This window comes from Ammospiza nelsoni, chromosome 3 (assembly GCF_027579445.1).
Source record: "Ammospiza nelsoni isolate bAmmNel1 chromosome 3, bAmmNel1.pri, whole genome shotgun sequence".
Lineage (NCBI taxonomy): Eukaryota > Metazoa > Chordata > Aves > Passeriformes > Passerellidae > Ammospiza > Ammospiza nelsoni.
The window spans coordinates 70,512,257-70,536,344 of NC_080635.1; the positions used below are offsets into that span (position 1 = coordinate 70,512,257).

The 24,088-nt window shown below is 42.9% G+C and overlaps 1 protein-coding gene across 1 annotated transcript in view; it reads right to left on the bottom strand.

Moving 5' to 3' along the window:
• The window catches only part of SOBP (sine oculis binding protein homolog), a 112,691-nt gene that overhangs the window by 24,515 nt on the left and 64,088 nt on the right, over positions 1-24,088 (bottom strand). The window lies entirely within an intron of this gene.

Below are 24,088 nucleotides of genomic sequence, written 5' to 3' on the forward strand. Positions count from 1 at the left end.
AAGGCCAAGTAACAGTTCCTCTTCCAGACTTAATCTAGTCTGACTGGAGACCATGCAACTGTGTCAGTAGCCACCTTTCTTGTGAGCATAATTTGAGGGATCTGTGGAGTAAACTGAGTGTCTCCACCACCATGCTCTTCATGGCCCTTATTTCTTGGGTGGCACCATGAGAAGCCAGCTTGGCAGAGCAGTGGTGCAAACATCTGCTGGTCAGTCAAGAAGTTTAATTTGGATTATGTAGGCATTGGTCTCCTTGATGTTCAACACTTGATGTACAGACCAACGCTTCTCATGATGTGCATTCCCAAACTGCCCTGCTCCTGTGATGATGGTGGGAAACAACTCAGCAGACAGAAACAACTACATTGAGTAGGTGAAGTTGGGAGTCTTGGTGAACTACAGCCTGTCCCTTTCCACAACAGGAGGTTTTGCTTTATCATACTTAAGCTGTTAGTGCCCCAGCAGGAGCTTCACTTCTTCCTAAAGATGATACAAATGAACTTCATCAAACTCCTGTCACTAACGCTGTGCAAGGTATCAGCAGTGGAAAAGCATTGCAAACACCTTGACAGCAGGACAAGAAATGTTGGCTTTGAATATTCAGGAACTCTTAAGAAAGAAATCAGAGCTGTCATCTGGAAAAACATTTCTGGGGCTTAGAAATACTTCCTCAGAGTGCCCAGGCCCTGTTGTCTCTTTGGGGCAGCAGGGGAAGGTTGCACTAGGAAATACCCTCCTTCCTCTTCCTCAGAGAGTGGAAATGCACTTTGTTCCTCAGGAGGACATTCACCTCCATGACATTGGAGAATTTTTTGTATAATTTACATTTCCACACGTTCAGCTACAGGAGGCAGCAGAGCAGCTTCTCCATCCTTGGGATAGCCAAGCTGCAGAGTCCCATCAGTGCCCAAGCTGACAACAGGGCCAGCACTTCTGTCATGACAGGAACCCCTCACTCCTTTCTCCTTTGGAGAACTGGACTAAACATCAGCCACAGAAGGTTTCTTCTGCAGAGCATCTGCCAACAAGGGCAGTGAGAAAGAGAGCCTGTATGCACCAGGCACGGCAGCATTCCCTGCATCCAACCCAGCAACTGGGAAAAGAAAGGAAGCAACTGACACTGCCAATTGTTCTATCAAATTCTTTTGAGAAATAAAGATGCTGTTAAGCAAAAAAAACCTTAGGGTAAAAATCAAAGGGGCACTTTACTAGGCTCAATCAGTATTGACCAAAATCTTTCCAAATGAGAAATCTGCACCCTTAGGAATCTCATGCAACCAAGTCTGCAGATGACTTCAGAAGCCAGATGAAGATTTACTTCTCTAATTAATTCGCTTTTTTATTCAGTGTCTGAATAAACATGTTCACTCATCTTGTTTTCTGATCAAAACTTTATTCTGATAATATGGCAGACATTGTGAGGTGGAAAATTACCCATCTGGCTAGAATTTATATCTAGTAATATCTTATATGTATTTTTCCCAGTATATTTTCTTTTTTATATTCAAGAGAATATAAAAATAACAATAAAACCCCCTGTTACTACTCTAGTTGCTCACAGATTGGTTGACAGAACTATAAATGTAATAATGAGGAGGTTTGAGGGGCAGGTTAATGTTTTTTGCTAGCATATGATGCTTTTAGCCTAAGGCATTGCTGGGGGCCAATACCACTTCACCTGAAACCAAAATCACCACTGAACAGTCATTAAATCACTCAGAGTTAAATGTAATATTAGTGGGTCTAGAGAATAGTACTGTAATCCAGATTTGAAATTTCATTAATCCATAGAATAGGAAGTAGGAGTACAATCTGAAACCTAGGGAAATCTTTATTTATTACCCTTTGTTTGTAATGAAGGGCTCTAAGTCAAATTTCTCCCTCTCACCTACTGCCATTTTACAGTGGCATAACTCTCTCAGACTGTTGGGAGACTGGTGGGCTGTTTTCTTCTGATTCACGCCTGTACAGGCAATTCTGTAAGAAGCTTACAGAATTCAAGACTCTGGGTGCTTTGAAAAAAAAATATTATATATGTGTGTGTGTCTCTGTGTGCCTCTGTGTGTCTGTGTGTGTGTGTTTGTGTTTTCCCCCTATCTACATAGCTAAGAGATCTTCAATTCTTCAATTTTTATTATGACATGGTAATCTTTCTCATGCAATAATTTTTACAGGCCAGGACCCAGGACCCATTACACTGTATTATGTGCTGTAACAGATACATAACTGTGGCACAGACTGCAGCAGAACTGGCTGGGTCTCACAGTCGACCTGACACAGGCTCCCTGCATGTTTCCCCACCTTTCCCAAGCATATAAAAATCCTAGAGGGACTGCATCAGCCACTAACTTGAAAAAATTACCTTAGGAAAAGATTGACTTGATTAGGGAAAGATTGACTTGACCATTAGTAAAAATGGATGAAAAAAATCCCACAAAACTTCCCAAGAGAGGTGTTGCTGGGTTTAGGCTACAGAACTCTGAAGGGAGTCGAAGCTGTCTGAGATTTGAATGCGTGTGATTCACACTTTGAGAGCTGCTGGTAACGGTACACACCACCCTGCGTCCCAGAGTATGCTCAGTCTGAAAAGCAGCCCTCTCTCTGGAAACCACATTTGATTAGAACAGCCCTGGGCCAGATCCAAAACCTGCCTGGATCAGGGAAACATGTGTCACATCAGTTTCAGCCCAGGACTGAGACATGTCACATCTCTTGCAGATTGGGCACTGGGAGTGGAATTCATTTTCCCATTTCCTCTGGAGTTGGGGGCTGGAGAAGACGAAGCCAAGTAGGCGAAATTGCTCTGCCGCACACAGAGGAAACATTCTGAGTCCTCTACTTCTCTTGCTGCAAGGCACTGATCCTGGCTGAAACCCAGAGTCCCTTGGTACAGACCCAGCTCCCCTTCCCCCTCCTAATTAGCACAAAATCACCAGTGGAGAGAAGCTTACTCTGAGCAACTGTGGGTATTACTCTTGGTCACTCCTACATGGAGCAAGGAAGAACGAAATAATGGCCAGGGAATGGAAGAGATGGGGATTGTAAGAGCCTGCACATCCCTCAAACAAGGAAAAAGGAGAGGAGAGGAGAGGAGAGGAGAGGAGAGGAGAGGAGAGGAGAGGAGAGGAGAGGAGAGGAGAGGAGAGGAGAGGAGAGGAGAGGAGAGGAGAGGAGAGGAGAGGAGAGGAGAGGAGAGGAGAGGAGAGGAGAGGAGAGGAGAGGAGAGGAGAGGAGAGGAGAGGAGAGGAGAGGAGAGGAGAATAAAAAGATTACTCTGTTTCTGGTAGGTAGGATTTACCATGAACATTATGGTCTCTAGCTATCTGAAACCATGGTTTTTCAGGATTCAGATTTTTCAAGGATAACCTTGAAAATAATAAATGAGGAGTTACAAAGGGCTGAAACTGCAGCCTAGAGCCAAACATATGGTGAACTAATGTGTGTGAAACTTCCTTGTCGTCTTCTTCTGCTAATGCCTCTCTTGTTTTACTAAGAACATTCCTGCAGAGAAGCCAGGCCTCCTTTGACAGGAGCCAACAGCTGTGAGGGTGATGGGCAGCAAGCAGCTTTACTTATGTGCCACACCTGAGGGAGGGAGGGCCAGCCCTTCACACACCCTGCTTGCCCACTGTGATGCCCTTCTCAGGCCCAAAACATTTGCTGGATCTCAAGAAATGCAAAATGTGCCTTCTTCCTTGCTGATTGACACCTCTTTCTTTCTAAGTAAGGCATGGAAGTGAAAAAAATTATCTTTCCTATTCCGATGAAAAGGTCTTACTTATCCCTCTGTTTGGAAAGTGTTTAGCACTAGAACATACCTGACACTAAGCTATTTACATAAATCAAATCTATTCTTAGCAATCCTGGGATCAATCTGGGATAACTCCACTGAAGCTAGTGTTGATTTTCAATCTGAATCATGTAACTGAGAGTTGAATTTGGCACAAAGGATTAATTTCTCACCAAGGAGGGTACATTACAGCAGAAGGCATCAGATGCACTGTTCAGTAGAGAACACAATCACAGAGGACTCTTTAGCAATGCATTGTGTTACTGTAGATGGCACTCCTTCCTTGCCTGGGTGCACGATGCACACTGCAACTGCACAGATTCTATTATGTAAATGCATCATGCCAAAGCCTTTCATACTTACAAGACCATGCAGATGATTTTCTCCTTGCATGACATGCATGACAAAGCAGCTATGTGGAAGCAGCACACCAGGACAAAAGAAATCAACATATTCAAACCATCACCCTGCAAAGCTCTCAAGAATGCTTTGCTCTTTAGATTCCTCCTCAAAGAGGACCCAGTCGGTCTTGCTTTCTCCAGCCTTTTTCCTCCCCTAGGTCTTCCCACAAAACTACTTTTGACAATGATTTCACAGGGTAGAGCACCACTCGAAATATTCATCGGACCTGCTGAGACCTGGCTGGCAAATGAAGACCTGCAGCCATCACATACAAAGACTTCTAACTGTGCATTTGTTCAATGCAACTCAAGTGTTTGTTTTTCTTTAAAGAGCTTTCTTTTAAATTTATTTTAACACCCATCCTGGGTCAAGTGCTCCTCATCCAGTCACTTAGAGCAGTAGGAGAAGGAAGGTTACATAGCTACAGCACTGAGATAGGACTTGCCATGTTGGCATTAGTCATTCTCTGCAAAGACAAAACTGCTGAGTAACTTTGGACAAGGAGAAGGGCAGGCAGTGAAATAATGCAAACAGCACAATTTCAGATATTAATTTTGATTGCCCAGCTCAGGTCTGTGAATAGATGTAGGCATCTTGGGAAGGTGGATCACAGCAGGAACCTAAGGCTCTGAACTGGTCCCAGCAGAACTCTGTGTCCATCCACTGTCAGAGGAATGAAAGGAGACCAAGCAAGTCTCTAAAGCTGGGAGGCTTCTGTGTTCGTTATTTCCAGTATGTATCTTTGATCCTCCTTTTACAACCAGGAGAAGGCTTCCCCAGATCTGCCTAACCTGCTTGGAGCAGGAGGGTTTTGAAATGGGAATCAGGTCCTCTCACATGTGTGTACAACATCCAGTACGGTCACTCACACAGAGCCGGTGCCTTGATCCACCACCAAACAACCAAAGTGCAGCATCCCTGTGGGGCTCTTTCCTCCCTCTGGGACCAGAAATCAAGCGGGGCTTTGCTCACACTCTGACCTTAGGATTTGGTTCTCTGTGGCTCATTACAACTATGCACTCCTACACACACTGTTATATGGAGATGCACCACAGTAGCAGGGAAAGGAAGATGGAGTTAAGTACAGTGTATTTACCATTAGACATGACTGAGAATATTGGCTGTTCTTCACACGTACCAGGCACATTTGTCACCCTGTGCTACAGGAGGGGATGTGACTAAGAGGTGGGGACACGCCAGTTAACCTCAGGCACTTGTCCAAGCACAGCGAGAGATCTGAGGTATGCACGAGGGTTGAAATTCCATTACAGGTTTTAAATAATTAAACACTACATGTTTGGAAGCTCATTCATTCCTATTACTTTTTAAATAATTAATCTGTATTTACATCTAGTGAACTTCACGGAGCTATACACATAACAAATTTGAGTCAAGTTGCAGAAGAGAGATTGTTCCTGTCTGACAGCATTACAAATGTTTTTGTTGTACACAGTAACTTCAGCTATTAGGGATCAGTCAAAAGCCAAATCCAACCTAGATGCTGTACACCACTGAGGTTTTTTATCAAATTATTCACAAGTAATCAAAACACTAAAATAAACTGTAAATCCCCAGAGGATAAAAATGTGCTTCTTAAATCTTAGAAAAGTAAAAACCAATTCAAGACAGTGAAATGAAAAACTGCATATTTTTTTCCTATTGAAAATAATCACTATGTTCATAGATAACGCTGTCAGTTCCACCTAACCTGTAGTACAGTCTGATTAAAAAATACTGATTTCAAAGCCTAGAATAATACATGTAACAGAGAACAGGCTCTAGAACAGGGAAAAAAAAAAATCTTTATCCAGAGTCCTTGTCTTCCTCAACATATTATTTCCTTCTATTTGCTTGTAGTTCAAGCTGAACCAGACATTAAACACTCAGCAGGTTCCCCCTAACTGAACTAGATGTGATGCACCAAAATGAATAACCAACACTGTTGAAACTTCCAAAACAATAGAGCACTGAAATAGGTGCTTGAAACCATAGCTCTGCTGTGGGAAATGAATTTGTAGCAATGGCATCAGGATTACATGTTTATTACACATGTGATTTCCAGCTCCAGTTAGCCTCTATTTGCAGGTAAACAGATATATATGCATTCACTTATGCAATTCTAGCTGCTATTCCTACAAATTCAGCCCAAAACTAAGTTATTTCCTTTTCAAATAGCATTACTACTAATAGAAATGCTGCTGGCCAAACAGTTCCTTCAATTATAATAAGTGGAGCAAAGCTGCCATCAAACTGAGATCTCTGTTACACCTGCACAGTTATTCTGTAAGTTAATTAGATTGCACAGGGCTAAATATGGACTTAATGTGCTCTTCAGAGGCCTCATAATGGCAGAAGACATATTAGGGAGAGAAGAAAGAATTCAACTTGACTTTCAAATCCCAGGCTGGCTTTGCAAGGAAGGGAGCAAAAACATCTGTACTGTAGGTGAAGCAGACATGCATTAGAGATCATGGAAAGCCCGTGTTACCTTGGAGAGGAAAGGTTTGCTTAAAAAGTACCTTGCAACCTTCTTACTTAGTTATTGTTATTAAAAAAAAAAAAAAACAATGCAAGGACATCTAAATCAAGGGCAGGTGTTGGATCCAATAATGACAAGTCTCCTGTTTGCTCCTTTGACCTATGCAGCTCTAATTCAGAGTCCTGAGGACAGAAGCTGCACATTTCTGAATGGCACAAGAGAAACGGGGCTGCAGAAGAAGGGACCACGAGGTCAGGTTTCAGTGAAAGCCAGGCTTGCATGCCAGGCACAGAGATCAAGGAGTGACTAACTCAAAGCACAGGAAGAATCAGTGCTTCAGATGTCAGCTGTTTCAAGGATTACAAGTCCTCCTCTTTCCAGTGTCGAGGTAATAATCAGAGCAGTGGATGTGCAAGGATCCTCGCAGTGATGGCTGAATGTGCAGCCCTCGATTTGGATTCAGTTTGGGGGATTTTGTTTCTTTTTTAGACAAAGCCAACAGCGCCAAGTATTCATATTTCAATGCTGTTTTAAGGATCAAAACCCATCTTACTTAATAAAAAGATGAGCAAGATTCAAAGCAGAAAATTATATGGGAGCTTCACATACAGTAGGTGGAGAGCAGGATTCTGTGACTTTTTGTCAGGGGTATTCATTTAAAGATTGGTGCTAACAACAGCTTCTAAAAAATGTTGTTGTATGTGTTCCTTCCTGTCCCTTCCCCTCCCCCTCCCCCCTGTATTCATGTTTTCACATAAATCCTGATTTTGGCATATTATTTTATTGTGGAGACATGTTCTGTGTACTGGATGGCTTATGCAAATTAGCCAAATGTCCTATAAATTAGTCTTGAAATGCCTGGGATAATGAGCTGCTTGCATGGTGAGCAGTGCACAGTATTCAAAGAAGGACTTTAGAGGTTGGGAGAGTAGGAAAACATTATAAATGTGTCCAGACTGCACAGCAAGGCAGCATGCCTCCCTGGCTCACCTCAAAATGCAAGGCTGACTGACTGGAACTGAAAAATGCAATACCAGGAAGCGACCAAAAATTGAAACACCCTGCCCCCCACTTATTATTTGGTAGGCAGGTATGCCCTCAGCTACTGAAGCCCAAGATTGCAGATCTTAGTTGACTTGGCCAACATATTTAAACTTCTGCAGGCTGGGTTTTCTTTACTGTCTAGTTTGGATTCTAATTGAAGGTCTTTTGACATATGTTATGTATGTGAATTGTATTGTATGCACTGCTTTCTTTTGGAGATATGCATCTGTCTACCAAAACTCATACCGCCCTTGTGTTCCTTGCATGAGATGGAGAGAATGCTTCAAAACTACACTCCCAGCTGTATTTTAAAAACAGATGTTTTATGTCACTTGCTGCTATCTTGTGAAGTGTAGATTTAAGAGCAAGCTTTGCGCACACAGGGCTGGTTCTCTGCTCCTGACTCAGGTGATGCTCTCTGAGGCATGTGAGGTAAATGGCAATAAATCAGATGACAAATCCAAAATGCACCACTTGGCAGTGGTGGCAATTGCCAATGTGGCATGTGTTTAATTGGCATGCAGTATTGAATTTGTGTGTGGGCACCTTCACTTGAAACATCACAATAATTAAATGATATTAGCATTCAGATGCAGGTGTATGAGAGAAAAGTGCTGTTGGGATGCCTTTACCTTGCATTACTTTATTTTATTGTTATCACAGAACTAAAGAGGGGGGGGTAAGGGAAAGAGGCTGGACAACAGGGAGGAAAACCAGAGATGGGTTTTACAGTTGGGATGTTCCCCTTCCCTCCCTCCCTCCCTCCCTCTCCTTCTGGCTCTTCTAAGACCCCATGTTTTCTGCTAAGGATCCTGTGGAGCACGCCCTCAAAGGTAGCCATTTTATCCCTTTGTCCTGCAACAACCACTGTGCCCTCCTGAGCACCCTGCCTTGGAAACGTCTCTTTTCCCTATACAGAGAGAGCATAGGAAGCTCCTCAAAGCACACAAGAGTGCAGTGACAAATCTGGCTCTCTGCTGTCAGTGCTACTGGGATACGGCGAGTGGCCGGGCCAGCTGCTCGGAGCTTTGTGCTAACCATGGCTAGCCCTGATTCGGTGGCGTTTTATCCCCTCTGACAATTGTGCAGACAAAAGGGATGAGGTAAAGGCAAAGCAAGCAGGAGGAATTCATCACCGCAATTCCACGTGAGCACCAGAAGTGCAATTATGTTCATTTTATGAATGGAAGCAGAGACAAAGAGAGATAAAATGACTTGGCCGGGGTCAGAGGGAATATCTGGAACAGAGCTGAGGAAAGAACAGGCACCTCATTAAGGACTGATCTAATACCATGCACTGGGGCAATCTTCCTTGCAAAGAACTCAGGGCTTGCGTTCAGAGACCCGCCTAGTTTGGTAATTCTGAGAAATCAAGCTGTGAGCTGTGGCAGGCAACTGACATGCTTTTAGATGGCAAAGATCACATTTAGCAACATCTGGGCTTTACAACATTTAGGGATGGGGACTTTCCACAGCTAACAGCACTTACAAGCCAAAGACTACGGGAACAAGCAGACGTAAAAAAAAGTTACGTGATTTACCATGGAATTGAGGAAGATAGTTAAATTGAAAGAAACAAAATAAAGTAATGGAGGAAGGGAGATATTCAGTGGAGGAAGAGAAGCCTAAGAAAATAATTGCAAGTAGCAGGAAACCAAGAGCAAAGGTCAAAAATAATTTTAAATGGAAAATAGTAGGTACACTTAGGTGAAAACAGCTCAGCCGACAGAGACAATCCCTGCCTCACTGCACTTTCAATAAAAATGTTTCAGCTTGCATGAACCTTGGGCAGAGGAGCTGTTTGTGCTGGAGACAGTCACAAGAGGAGCTGCCCAGGAGACAGAATCCCAGTGCAAGGGTACCCAGGCAGGGGAGGGACAGCAGCCGTGCCCACCGACGAGCTCCACCTGCTCCCTGCTCAGCATCTGCAGCGAGTGTAACACCAGCAGGAGCTGTTTCAATAATGTTTTAAACCTTCCTGCCCTGCTTTTCAGAGCTCCAACATGTAAATTCAAATCCCTGGACATTCACAAGCAATTATTTTCTAACAATGCTAGAAGAAAAGCTTCCAGCTCTACAGCTTCAAAAGCTCCTGCCCAGACATGCTCTGTGGTTGACCTTTTTCAAGACCTAAATATATATGAGATACCTAAATAAGATAATTGGCCAAGTATAATGTTGGTGTGAGCTAGAGGCCTTATACCAGAGGTGACAGAGGCCCCCTCTAAGCAGGAGAGAAACTGCAGGAACTCCATCCTTGCTGGTTTGCCCCCTGCGTTCAAAAGCTTCTCTGATGCTTGATCCTCTCCTGATTTTGTGTGATTTTATTCATGTACAGCCAGGTGTCGGGTCTCACAATGGATGTACTTAGCTGTACAAACTGTGCCAAGTGAGCTTAGCAGAATGGCAGTGCTGTGCAGGAGATGCTACTTTTGCAAGGGCAGCCCCAAATTTCTATTTTCCACTGCTGCATGAGAACAGCCTATCATGCCATAAAAGATAGAAATGTTTTGTGGCCTTGCAGATAAGCTAGACAGATGATCCATCATCATGGCTCTGCATCACCACCATGGTGAAGGGATAAGGAGTGAAAGCTGATGGCTTCTGCACAACAAACAAACAAGCACAGTGTTTGCTCATTTCAATGTGCAAAGCTGACTTGTTTAAATATGAATTTGTTGCTTATAGACAAATTTTAGTGACAGCAGCCCCATGGCATCTATCACTGTTTGCACTTCTGCTAAAAATAGTTGTATTGTCTTTGGATTTATTTAGATGCCACATCTGCAGGTAGTTCTCACTCCTTCCACCACATCTCTACCTGTTACCATTTCCTCCAGGGTACATCACGCTTAGGAAGAAGCTAACCATACAAGGTTCATGTGGCGTCACAAACACCTGAAATCACTTCCCTGACCTCACCAAAAGGCTGTGCCCTTTTCTCTCTCATCTCCTCCCAGTTATTCTCCTTCTCTGTCATGCTTACAGGCAAAGGACAACAGGTAAAGCTTCAAAATGCCCCCAGTGCCTTCACTGAAGACTGAGGTGGTCTAAAAGGCAGCACAAACTGCAGAGACTGCAGAGTGGTTTCTCTCAGACCAGATCCTGATAATCATTGCTTCTCCATTTACAGAAAAGTGAGCGATTTTCTCTTCCCCCTGTGCCAGCCCACAGCACGATACAGAAGTGCTTTAGAATCAAAGCACTGTCTGGAGGAACTAACAGAACCTTGCCATTTCTAGGTATTCACTGTATATATATATATATATATATATATATATATATATATATATATATATTCAGATGAAGCACACTGTATATATATTCAGATGAAGCACCTGTCTCCAATTCAGGGTGATCAGGCTCCTCCCAGAACTCATTTGGGCATTGTCTTAACACCTATGAAAAAGGAGCAAATCCCACCCAGGAAATAAACAGTAGTGAGAAAACATAAAATGTGAAGTCTAAACACTACTGGTTTCCTCCAAGAGCCACAATCCAGGCACTCTCTAAACCCCTCTTTTAAGACAGAGCTGCATGGAGTTCCTGAAGTTTCACCAAGGTCCAGGCTACTTTTGATTTGCCTTTTTTGCAGTTTTTGAACCCCAAGAGCACTGGGAGATCCCCATGCTCACAGCACCTCATCCCTCTGCTGTGAGTATCTGCCTTCATGGATGGATTTTAGTGTAGGACCAGGGCTTTGCACATGAGGGATGTGGCACCTCCTGCTGTGTCAGTGCACCATGATATAGATGTGCTGTCACTCTGCCACTCAGAAAGGCACTCTGAAAATAAAGAGTGTGTTCTCCACACCATGCACCATTTTGCTAGCTGGGCACCCAGGAACCAAAACCAGCCAGCAAAGACCACAAACTGCAGCTTCTATTGCTCCAAAAACCTCCAAAAAGGCATTCTGCCTTCGGCACACAACCTGCACTTGTGGCAATCCTCAGCATTTTACAGCTGAATTATTTTCTCTGCTGTGCTAATCAGATTTTTTTCCAGCAGGTTTTTCTAACAACACAGGGGGGTAATTGGGCCAAACTCCTCTACATAGAGGCTTCTCCCAAAACTCCCAGACACAGCTGAACTGGAGGGAAAGAATAGTGGGATCATAGTTAATTCCATGGAGACAAGCACAACCTGCTTTCCAAATACATGAGCAAGGTACTGCAGCTCCCCTAAGCAGGCTGCTGTGTTCTTCCTAGCCCCTACATGAGCTCCCATCAGCAGTTCAGAGATACCAAGGAATACATCTCACCAGGGTGGCACTGGAGAGAAAAGCCATCACACAGGTCACTACAGTTGTGTGGTGACTTAGGGCAACTGAGATTTCAGCAAGATCCCAACAGAAGGATTCTGACAATGAATACAGACTAATATCTCCATTTATTCAAGGAGCACAACAGCAGCCTTTCCTTTCACTGACCATAATGGTCTTGAGCTAATATAATTTGAACTTTAGACAGCTTGCACTCATCTGGTCCTTGGCCATGCCTTCCTGCTGGGGAGAGTTTCTGCCCTTGTTTGTGCTGGAGGAAAAAGGGAACTAAAGCTGGACTGCTGGACTGCTCAAGCACACGAGCTATAACCCCTCATTAAATGTGCATCATGTGGTAACAAAGAAGGAGCAGTGCAGTGGCAATTGCCAGAGCCCTGTGGCAATACAGCAAGCAAGCATAGCCACTGGGGAGAGCAGTGCTTGCTCAACACAGTCCCCTGCAATCTCTCAGAAAGGAAGAAATAGGATATGCCTAAGATAAAATTGAACGTGTTTTCCTGGCCCTGTGCAAGCCCTGTGTCTGTAAGGGTGTGCCTGTCCCTGCTAAGCCCCCATTCCTCTCTGGGCACATGGTCTGGGAAAAGCCCTGTAGGCTGCAGGCACAAACACACCTGAGAATCTCACCTGCTTGCTTTGCGTATGGTACTGGATGCTTCCAGTTTAAGCAAGAGATTGGATCCTGAAGGATCCAGTGATTTTACATGAAATACCATCCCAGAGATTTATAAATACAAAGTGAAAAATAATGGATAAGAGAAGCATTTACCGTTTCTATCTATGGAGTCAATCTCTTGGCTCTTTAATATTTCAGTTTCCAGCATCCTTTGGCCCTGATGGCTTGGTAAAATGATACAACAGCACAATGTCTCTAGCACTATCTTCCAGCACTACATAATCCTATGTTTGGGACAGATTGTCAACTACCTTGAGACTCTTTTACACCACTCTGGCAGCTGAAAGGGGCCACCTAAGTGCATTTCATATGCACCAACTTTTGAGGCTTCTTTCCATTGCTAGAGTGATGAAAAGGCATCCCTAGCTTGGGCCAGAACCTCGTCCTTTGCTTGAAGTTTTGAACAAATGAAGCTGCTGTTTGAATGCCTAAGAAACAGAGAGAGAAGGGGGCAGTAGCCAGGTGAATACCAAGTGCTTCTACCTTTGGCAGTCAGGAATCTATGTAGTAATGAAGCAGAAACGTATTGGGATGTATTACCTTCCCAAGCACTAAAAAACACTTGGAAAATGACTGCTTTGCATGTTGACTAAGGACGCATTAATTTCAGTGTCATGTGCAGTAATGTTCATTTGGGACAGGCCACAGGTGGTCAATTATTCCTCTGCCTGTCTAGAAGAAGTATGTTTATTCCTCATAATAAAGTGTATTAGTACAATATAGAGTTTATCGCTCAATTAGGAAAGTGACATGTAAAGAGTTACAGCTTCTAGTGGAGAATAGAGCTAAAACCAAATTTTTAAAACTGAGTGAAATACTACCCTCCTCCCCATCAGACACACAGAAAATATACAGCTGGAGAGGCAACTGACAGGTACTTTAGGTGGAATATTTAACCAGCCTGTACAATTGAATATTGTATTGTATATTAAAACTCTAGACTATAACTGTGTTCCTTTCTCTGTTTGAAACATTTTTAGCTGATTATCACACACAGCTCTGCTTACTTCAGTTACTATGTCTGGGCAGTCAAGTTGTTTTTAAATACCTGTAAGTAAATCTTGGTACTTGTTTACTCCTGCATCAGATAATAATTCATAATAAATGAACTTTTCAAATACCAAGGATGCAGTTGTTCATTATTTGGAGTATAACACAACATTCAATAAGAGACATCATTTTGCACTTCTAACATTTTAATCTCAAATTTAAATTGCATGCAAAGGCAATTAAATAACAGCATCCCCATTTAAAAGCTGTAGACTACATACCTAAACATAAAGTTAGTAGATACCTAACTTCCAAGCATACAAGCAGTCCCTCTGAGTGGCTCTACATGCAAGACTGATGTTGGACACATGCAGGAATATGCAGCTCAGCCACCGACTGTAGTACCTAAAATGTAGGTGTCCTATGGAAGGTATTTATCTAGTTAATGAGCAGATACAGGCATGTCTAAACATTGCTTAAGCAATCCTAAATCAACACCTAATTCCCACTCTACAAGTGCTTGCCTTCCTGGACCTAGAAAGAGACTCCAGCCTGGATGCCAAATACTGAGATGCCCCAGCCAGGCATGTGAATGGAACCATGTCCTAAACCAAAGGGTGCTGTGGAACTGGGAAGAAACATGGCACTGGTTAAAACCAGAGTGAAATGTTGATCTAGCTGAAGCTCACACTGAAACATCCATCACCTTACTGTGAATGCAGCTGAGAACAACATCTGATCACCTGAATCCCACAGGATTATCCTGCTACCCTGAAAGACATCAGGCACAAGGAGATGTGCATGGTTTTCAAACAGGGAAGCAACCTCATGCATAATGAAGATTTCACTGAAATTGTTAGGGCCAGACTGGGGGGAAAGGTGTACAGCATAGGAATATTTCAGATTGCTACAAGCAAAAAGCTGTACTCAAAATACTGATGCATGTACACCCACCTGAAAGACCCTGGTCTGCAAATGAAAGCAAGAACAAGCAAACTTCTTGTAGGGAAACAGACACTTCTTCCCAGGGTAAGAAACAACAGCACATCAAAATAACACTGTGCAAGACAACATTTATAAAAATGCTGATAGAAATCATCTCCCTTTTGACTTATGGAGCCATCAAAAACTCACTTCCACAGAGCGTTTTTGGACCCTTTAGTTGACTGAATCACCAATTTAGAATCTGTCAGACTCCATTATGCAGATTAAGAGTCTCTCCTTGGTTTCATTTGTTATGCATTAATAAGAGAGCACTGGTGCCTGTATCCTCTCACACAACCAAAGCCTTTCTGCCATTACATAGTAAATTTTGTTCTTTCTCGCATTCGGAAAAAAACCCAACAAAGCAGCAACACGGCTTAGTTGCTATGCAAAGACTTTAGAGCCACTGCATAGGGATCAGTTCTAGAGTTCAGTTTGATTCCAACCAAGAAAGGCAAATTATGCCTGGAAGTGAACTGGCAAGACCTTCCACCTTGCCTGTTTCTCTTGTCTGCGGGTGTAGCATGTGCTCAGAACAAACCTGGGATGCCCACAACCCTTTATAATCCTGATGCACATTTACTGCCTTGAAGCCTGATGCCTGCTACTGTTAAAATTCCGAGTACCAACAGCCAGATTTATTATGAATGCTGGTAGGGATCTTTTTTCTCTCTCATTGACTAGATGTGACTCAAAAAGTTAATGGTAATTGCTTTCATCTTCATTTAGCAACAAGAGAGAGAGAGAGAGAAATGGGAGCAATTTGCAGATATGAGAACAGGTCATTACAGGTGTGTTATATTAGTGTATTCATGAGCCCCCTGGGACAGCCATGCTGTGATATCCAATAACTTTTTTAATGTGTAATTACACACCATTGGACTATAATTGATTAATTGAAAAGAGAATGTAGGCAGATGCTAGGCCAAGGCTGCTGCTGCTTGTTAAATGAATATGTCCTTGCTTCTTTATAATAAGTTAAGTGAACTACTCAGAAGCAATTAAGTGAGAACTGAAATTCATTAGATTTTATGTAATTGTTGGTATTAACTTCTATAATAAAATGCAGGATTTATATTTTGGGTTTTTCTTCCCATCCCCAAAGCAATATAATACACGTCACTGCTGAGATGTAAAAAAAGTGTCTGCCACAGACAGTGAGCTGTGAGATATGTGCTCCCAGCACTCAGATCTTCCCCGGACAACTGTGCAGCACTAATCTTCCTTCTTGGGATGTCATTCCTGGAAGCTCTGCACAGCCCCAGGGATTCCCAATGAGATGGAGTCAGACACTTAATGTCCCAGAGCAGCCCCAAACCTCCCTGCAGTCTGCTTGAATGGTGGCCAAGCTCTTCTCAACCATCCTTCCCACTGGCTGGATCATAACTCTGAGACAAAAAGAATACAGTCTCCTGATTTTCAAAACCCTACTCTCAATGCTGTATGTTGGCTCTACAACGGATCAAAGCCTTCAAACACTTTTCAGGGGGAAGGGGGAAGACAACACATGAGCAAGATGAGACCTAAGCCAACTGCACCATTACAAAAAGTGACACTTGTTAATGTAGGCACCTGTTCAGACCCAATAAAACCCATTCTAATTAACACCTTGCATGACTGAGAGCCAGGGTCAGAGGGGAAAAAGAACCTGAGCCCCTGGATACCAAACAGATATGTTGCAAGGGATGGTTCCCCCCAGGTAGCTGCCAGTGTATCCCACAGGCCCTACTGAGCCATCTCCATCCCCTGCACAGACCTCAAAAAGATATTTATTTATAGCTTTGGGTGATGACTTGGGAAATTTTATTTCCAATTTATATGGAAGGAAGTCCAGTGAATTTTAATTTTATCACACTTCATTTCCTTTAGAACAAGATACATCTTTATTCTTTAAAATTCTATAAAACTGACTCTGGTTGACTCAACCATCTCTGTTGCCTCCTTTGGACACTCTGATAATTTAATGCCTTTCTTATATTGTGGTGCCCAAAACTGCACACAGGACAGGAGATGAGGCCGCCCCAGTGCAGAGCAGAGCAGAGCAGGACAATCCCCTCCCTTGCCTGGCTGGTGATGCTGTGCCTGACACAGGTTATGAATGCCAGTTTCCTACAGCTAAGCCACAATTCTCAACTGGTTTTCTTCCCAAGAGATATGAACCTTCTTTTTTTTTCCCCTCTTTTTTTTCTTTCTTTTTTTTTTTTTTTTTTTTTTTAATTTATAGAGGTTTGGGTGGGGGAATGGCTGACAATTTTTTCCGGGATTTTTTACTTCAAAATTTATTGAAATCATTATTAAGTAGTAGTCTCCTAATCAACAAATGTAATTTCATCTAGTAGTTTTTTAACTTTTTACATGTTTAAATTTGTGGTAAATAAAAAGATTGTCAGGCTTTTTTAATATTTAAAAAAATCAATTTTTTAGTGACAAGAGGTTTAATACAAAAATTGTAACTTCAGTAAATATATCAAATAAGGAAAGTAAAGAGTAAAACTAGAGTAATACAACACAGTATTGCAGTAAGGATAAATTAAGGTTAGAGAAATTATTCAGAGGTCATCAGTAAGTGCAGATTTATTAATGAAAATTTTAATACTTGTCCTGGGAAGGAAGATGACAGAATAGGAGCTGTAATGGGATTTTAATTGTTTTCCTTTTTAACAAATGCATTTTGCTTCTCTTTTGAAATAATAATAACAGTGATGTTAAAAATTAAAAATATGCCTCCTTTTGAGAAAAGGCAAGCTTGTGCTCACAAAGTGTCAAATTCCACATCCTAAAATAATGCTCCAGTATTGGGATGAAGGAAAATGCTAAATTAGAGGCACTGGGGCAAAGTTGCTTCCCATATGTAAATGGATGGTGTGGGAAAGGGGATATGGCTCACCCTTGGCTCCAGAAGGCCAAACACTCACTGCCTGTAGCCATAGTATTTCCCAAATCTGTCCTATTCCCATTGCCCCTCTTCCCATGCTGCCCACCCCTTTCACACCTTTGGGTCCATCTCTTTAGAGCCCTGAATCATCCTCCTTAATTTGGCTCACCGGGTTGAAAAGATGGGGATTATGTAGAGCTCCAGGAGGTACCAGCCTGCTTGGGGAGGAAGACATATCCCTGACCATGGAGGAGAATTTTATTCCTTTTATTCCCTTCCTTCTTCCCTTTCCTGATGCTCCTGTGACTTTCATACTTTGTATTTTATGTGTTGCTGGGCACTGGCTCTCCTTGACACTCCAGGGGTGACTGGTACTCCCCTGCCCACCTCTGTGGGAGCTGTGGGAATCCCTCACCCTCCTTTGTGCTCAAAGTCCTGGTCACTCACTAACCCTGGGTGTAAAAGAAGTGAGGTTTGGATCTTCTTTCCAGCAGAAAATCTGCTACCTCAGACTTTGGCCTTTGTTTTCTATTAGTTCCTACAACAGGTCTCTGATGTCAGCCTTCGGCTTAGATATTATTAATAAAGATCATGTTTTCTACATTTCAAATTAGCTGTTAGTGGCCTGCTGAGGTTTTTGGTCAGACAGGAGAAGATGTCTCAAAGTAGTCATTCATCTTTTCTTGTTTGTAAAACATAAGGTGTCATTCAGAACCCACCTCAAGTGAACAAGAGGGATCTTATTGATTTCACTGGGCTTTGGATCAGAGGTTGTGGAGTCCTAAGCATGGTGTGGGTTAAGAAATAAAAGCATAATACTTTAAGTAGCATGGTGGTGCAAACTAGGGGAAGGTGAGCAGAAGGCCTGAAAGACCAAGGAAATCTCTCAGGATCCTCTAGAAAGTCTCTTGCAGCACAGAAAACCTCCCAGGTCTGGTCCATGCTGCCATAATGTGAGGAATGGATTCTCTTCCATTGTGGGATAGAAAAACCTATCATTACAAAGCAGGGCCAAGAAGGACACAGCCTGGGTGCCGGGCAAGACAGTGGCTGCATTTGTTCTTACCCAGTAAATAGATGTGTGCAGACAGGCCCAGGGACTATAATTTCCTGGGGACAGTGTGTGGCAGGGTGGCTGGCAGGCTGCAGCTCTGTGTTTGATCCCGTGTTATCCCAGCGGGATGCTGATCCCGGCACAGATGCCAAGGCACCCAGTGCTCCTTGGTGCCTACCTGTGCCAGCAGGCAGGGAGGGTCAGCTGGAGCTGGGTGTCAGGGCTCTCTCTCCCCAGGGCTGCAAACAGGACCACGGTCTGAATGCTGCCTTTTTTCAGTGCATTTACACAGCACTCAACAGGAACATGCAAGTGCCACTTAGCCCTTCATTCAGCCTGGTGGCAATCAAGGACAAAAAACCATTCAGAATAATTTTTCCTGGTTTGTTGCCCTTACTTGAAGAGAAACAGAGTGCAAGGTTTTCAGTGGGGTTTTGGGGAGTTTAGTTTCAAAATACTCTGCCATTGCTCATGGACAATTTAGTTTTTGAAAATGAAACACTACAGGCGATTAATCCACCATATGACCTAAGCGTCACTGTTATTTCAGTCACAAGAAAGGTTGGATTTCATGTGGCCAAGATTACTGAGGTTTTAAGAGCATCAGTATCAATTCACTGCTACAATTGCTTTTCCCCATATTTTTTTTCCAGGGCCATAACCACCACTCTGACAGCTCTCTGTGCCTGATCCAAGGACCCTGAAACCCACAGTGGGCTTTCCAATGATGGTTGTTGGGGGTTTTGCACAGTCATCTGCTTGAAACACTGCGTGTGCCACAGCGCAACTGATGCAGGACTACCAGTTGCCCTCAGACAAACTGAGGCAAGAAACTGATGAAATCCATCAGAAAACCACCAAAAAACTGCACCAGCAGTGAGACAAGCATCTGTTGATGCTGAAACAGCATTTAAACATGGCTGTGGAGGTTTTAAACTCTCATCAGACTCAGTAGCTCTACGATCTGGAACTCCATAAGGTGTCACAGGTCTCTTCCCCCTCTCCTCTCCTGCCCCTCCAAGGTGGCAGAATTGCCTCCTGACCACAGGATTGTACCTGACAGGCTAGCTGTGGCCCTGCACCCCTCAGAGCTGCTGGGCAGCGCTTCTGCTCCAGCTTTCAGGCCAAAAGCTATGCATATTCCCATCCTTGGCCAGAATGAAGGAAGTGCTCTCCCTTTCTCTCTGCTGATTTGCACCCAAGAGGGAAGATCCAGAATAAGCACAGGAGGAAGTGCACTTCTTCCCCTCTCTCCACTCTGCTATGAATAAGAAGAGAGAGAGACAAAAAGGAGAGACAAAAAGGGTGGAAAGGTAAGGGACAGAATGAGCAAAGCTATTTCTCCCTAATTCAGTCCTTTTTTGAAGGCACTGTGATTTTAAATGGCCTGAGAGGTATTTTCTTCTGCTGCTGAGGCACTAATAGGGAGTGGTTTTGCTTGATACTGGGGCACAGTAAGCAGGTCAGGCACCTTAAAAAAATGAATTTAAGCCTCACTTTCTGAAACCAAAACTCTCATGACCTTCAAAGGATACCAATATGCATATTTACATTTAACTCATCTACAACACTAAAACCTATCAGCCTCATCTGATCACAAATACTCTCAGTACTTTCAAATATCAGTCTAGTAGGTGCAAAATCTTTCCCACATGTCAGTGCCATAATTCTGAAGTTAACCTGCCTGCATCCCCACTGCCCTGTCTGGGTGCCCCACACGTGCCCCTTGTCCTGATTCTGCCTCTAGTGCTGGAACAGCAGAGCACAGTGACACGACTTCAAGCAAAGCATCAGATGCAGCTCTGGCTCACCACAGCTTTGCCGGAGCCTCCCCAAAGGCCTTTTGCTCTAAGAGAACAATTTGCATTTCATGTTTCCATTGTAGATGTGTTTTCAGAGTTTTCTCTGCCTCTTTTTGTCAATGATTAAAGATAACTAGCCGTAGGTGAGTTTGCATTAAATCCAATAGCAAGCATGTTTTATTTTGAGTCTTTTACATAATAGCTTCCAAGCACTAGGACTTATAATTCATCTCATACTGCATTCACAAATTTATCCTCCCGGAGCAGAACTACTAGGAACAGGACTTTTTTATTTCAAAGATGAAAAGATGAGGATTTTTCTGCACAAAAAGCATGGATTCAACTAGGTATAGGACTGGAAATGAATTTTTTTCCAGGATATTTATGTTTTGTTTGGTTATTTGTTTGCTTTACATATAATCCCACAGCAGTGGGTGGTACTCACATCATCTCCATAAACAAATTATCTGGAAAGCAACCTGATGTTTCATTTCCTTAACCCATCAAACCCTCCTTGCCTCATAGAGCAGCATGCCAATCTGAAAACTTGACTCAATATTTGAGTAAATGGGGGGAGGAAAGACGAACTTCTGGTTTTTCTTTCCCACTTTTGTTAAAAGGCAACCAAGCATGACTCTCCCTACCCTGACTAACCTGGGTAGGTGCCAGATGGATTTTTCCTTTCTCTAGGCAATGGCTCAGGAATTTCATCCGGCTAGAGCTGGGGCTGCGAGCTCCTTGCTGGCCTTTTCACTCCAGCCTCCCCTTTCTCGGCAGTTAATCCCATCTTTCTCCCCACATCCACTGTTAGCTGGACTGTACTGTTTCTTGACAATCAGCTTACAGCAGGGACTAAATTCTGCCTTTTCCTTCTGGAAACAAAGAGATGTGCCTGAAAGAAAAGCTTCCAGCCACTCATGGAATAAGAAATTGAAATCCTGAGGCAGTGCCTATGGGAGAAGAATGGATGGCTGGCCAAGACAGCATGCTGACCTGGCTCTTTAAAAATAGATTTCTTTTATGTAGTTCCCGATATTTAGCATGGATAGCTAAACTTTAGACAACATGATTCTCAAAAATACTGTGAAGTCCACAAGGAGAATCTGATCTGCTCATTGATTAGAGCATCTTAACCATTTTGGGTTTTGTGCCCTACAACAAATCCCAGGACACAACATATATGGATTTAGCTTGGGAAATGAATTCCCTGTTCTAATCCCATAACTGCAAAATGGCTTCCTATACTAACCAGAATATTTAATTGTCACTGCTTTTCTTAATGAGCAGAACTACTGAACACACTTCAGGGTTTCCTCTGCCTAAATTATACCTTTCTTCCTTCTATTTCTTATCAAACTTGCTCACATTCAAAAAAGACAAAAACCAAACAGAAAAGCTGAGTTCTATCTCATCAAATTATCTGCTCTTGTGGTGTGTAAGCACTAAAGAAAGCATACAATTTGTAATCCTCCATGTTAAATTTTTAATACTCTATGTTACCATGCTTTAAAATCTCTCCAAGTACTGAAGAGTTAAAGCTTGCTGTGTGTGCCTGTGGCCTGGGATGTTAAGATTCAGCCAGTGTAGCCTGGCTCCTGAGGGAGAGCCCTGGCATGCAGACCCAGCAGCGGCAACCCAGCCCTGGATCCCGGCTGGCAGCACTCTCCCAGCATGAGCATTTCCCAAACTGAGGAGCCTGCCTTTGCCGAAACTAACCTCACTGGAAAATGGCAGCTGAACCCTAAAGCAAAAAATGCATTTTTGAGCTCAAGCCTCCAATTTTACCTGACAGACTATTACTCTATTTACTCTGAACTGCCCTCAGAAAGCTCCAAGGATTTCCTCATTCTCAAAAGCATAAACAAGTTTCAGTTTCTCTTTGATTTATAAAATCTCGTCTGTTCCCTCAGCCAGCATCTGACTCGTGCTGTTAGATTCTGGGTAAGTTTTCACCATTGGGAAAATATTTTTTTAGAGGATCAGCTGTCCCCACTCCTTTCTTTTATGTTTGTTTTGGTTTTTTTCTCCTCTCTCAAGGATACTGAGTAGCCTTTAAGAGAAAGAAGGTTTCTTGATGGCCAGTTCTGGTGAAATTAGCTTTCGAATTTTGAGCACATTTTAATATAGCATTGTTTCCATAAAGTAAAATGTAGAAGGAATAACACTACCTCTCAGTGAAACACATAGAACCTTCAACAAATAACACTAGCTCCCCCACCACCCACACCTAGGCTCAACATCATATTTTCACTGAAAGTTCCTAAAATACATCTTTAAAGATAGCAGAGGTACATATTCATTATTTGCCTACTATTTTTTCCACATACAAATTGAGTGCAGATTACATCCCTGCCAATTTTGTTTCCAATAGCATAGGAAAAATAAAACTATAACAAATTGCTTTTATTACTTCCTTAAACAAGAATTGAAACTTGTCCAAAAAAGCACATGAAAGACTAACTTTGATGACTTGAGCTTTTGCCAGACACAGTGGTGATATAATAAAGCAAAAACTTAAATGTGTATTAATAGAGGAATAAGCAACTGGGCATTAAAAGAATGCTAGATTTTAATAGCACAAAGTGGGTTAATTGGTTCATTGATGGCTTGCACTAAATATAAAGCAGATTTTCAATGGAAATATTACATGACATATCCATGTTGTCTCTATTACTAAGTTTCTCCAGCACCAAGAAGCCCTACTGACTTTGGGAGCATCTTGGTGTGCTGTGATGGTTTGTCAGGCCTGATTAGCAGCACAGTAATTAAGCATGGCCTTGATGAAAAAGCTTCATTTATTTGGCACAGGAATTATGAGTACACCAGGGAACCACCCTTTGTGTTTGTCTAGTCCCCTCTCCTTAGGATGTAACACTGCTAACCCAGAAACCACCAGGAACTTTGCAAAGGGTTTAAGAGGACCCAAGACCAGATCTCCTGGGTCACCTTGCTTTTGGCTGGGGAGAATTATACTGGTAACAAACTGAACCTTCCAAGTGACACTCATGGGTTTAAAAAGCATTGTCTTTACCTAATCAAGGGCTGGCTCAGCGCAGGGGACACTTGTGGGGCAGGAGGGCGCAGGCTCAGTAGTGCAGGAGTGGCCAAGATGCTCTGTGCTCTGGGCAGTGTGGGGAGCAGGGACTGGCCACCAGCCCTGAGCTGCTGCTTCCTGCTGTGGGCTTCTCTGGCCAGCTGACTGGACCTGGAGGCCAGCTTCAGTGCTGGGTTATCAGCTCATCAGCTCGACTTTCACTGCCTGTTGCACCTGGGGCACCCAGAGCAGCGCTTGGCCTGGCATCCTGCGGGAGCAGGCACGGGCAATAATGCAGATAAAACGCAGCTTGCTCCTGCACTGCCACCCGCCTCTTCTCTGGTTACAACCAGAAAAAAAGAAATGTTGTTTCAAAGTAAAACCCCGTGTACTGGCTCTCCATAAACACTTCCATTTAGCCAAATGATACATTTTACTTAAGTACAGATGAGAAGAAAGGGGAATGCAAGGGAGAGATCTATGCATGTATCTAAACCTCCCTTTTCGAAAGCCATGCATGAATCTCTTTTAAATGTATGACAATTCATCCTCTGTTTACTTTAGGCAAACAGAAAAACTCATGGTGGAGCACTAATTTTCGCAAGCTAATCAAGAACATTAGGTCCCAACAGATTCATTTAATAGAAATATAATAGGCATTCCTGCTTGCTTTTAATCT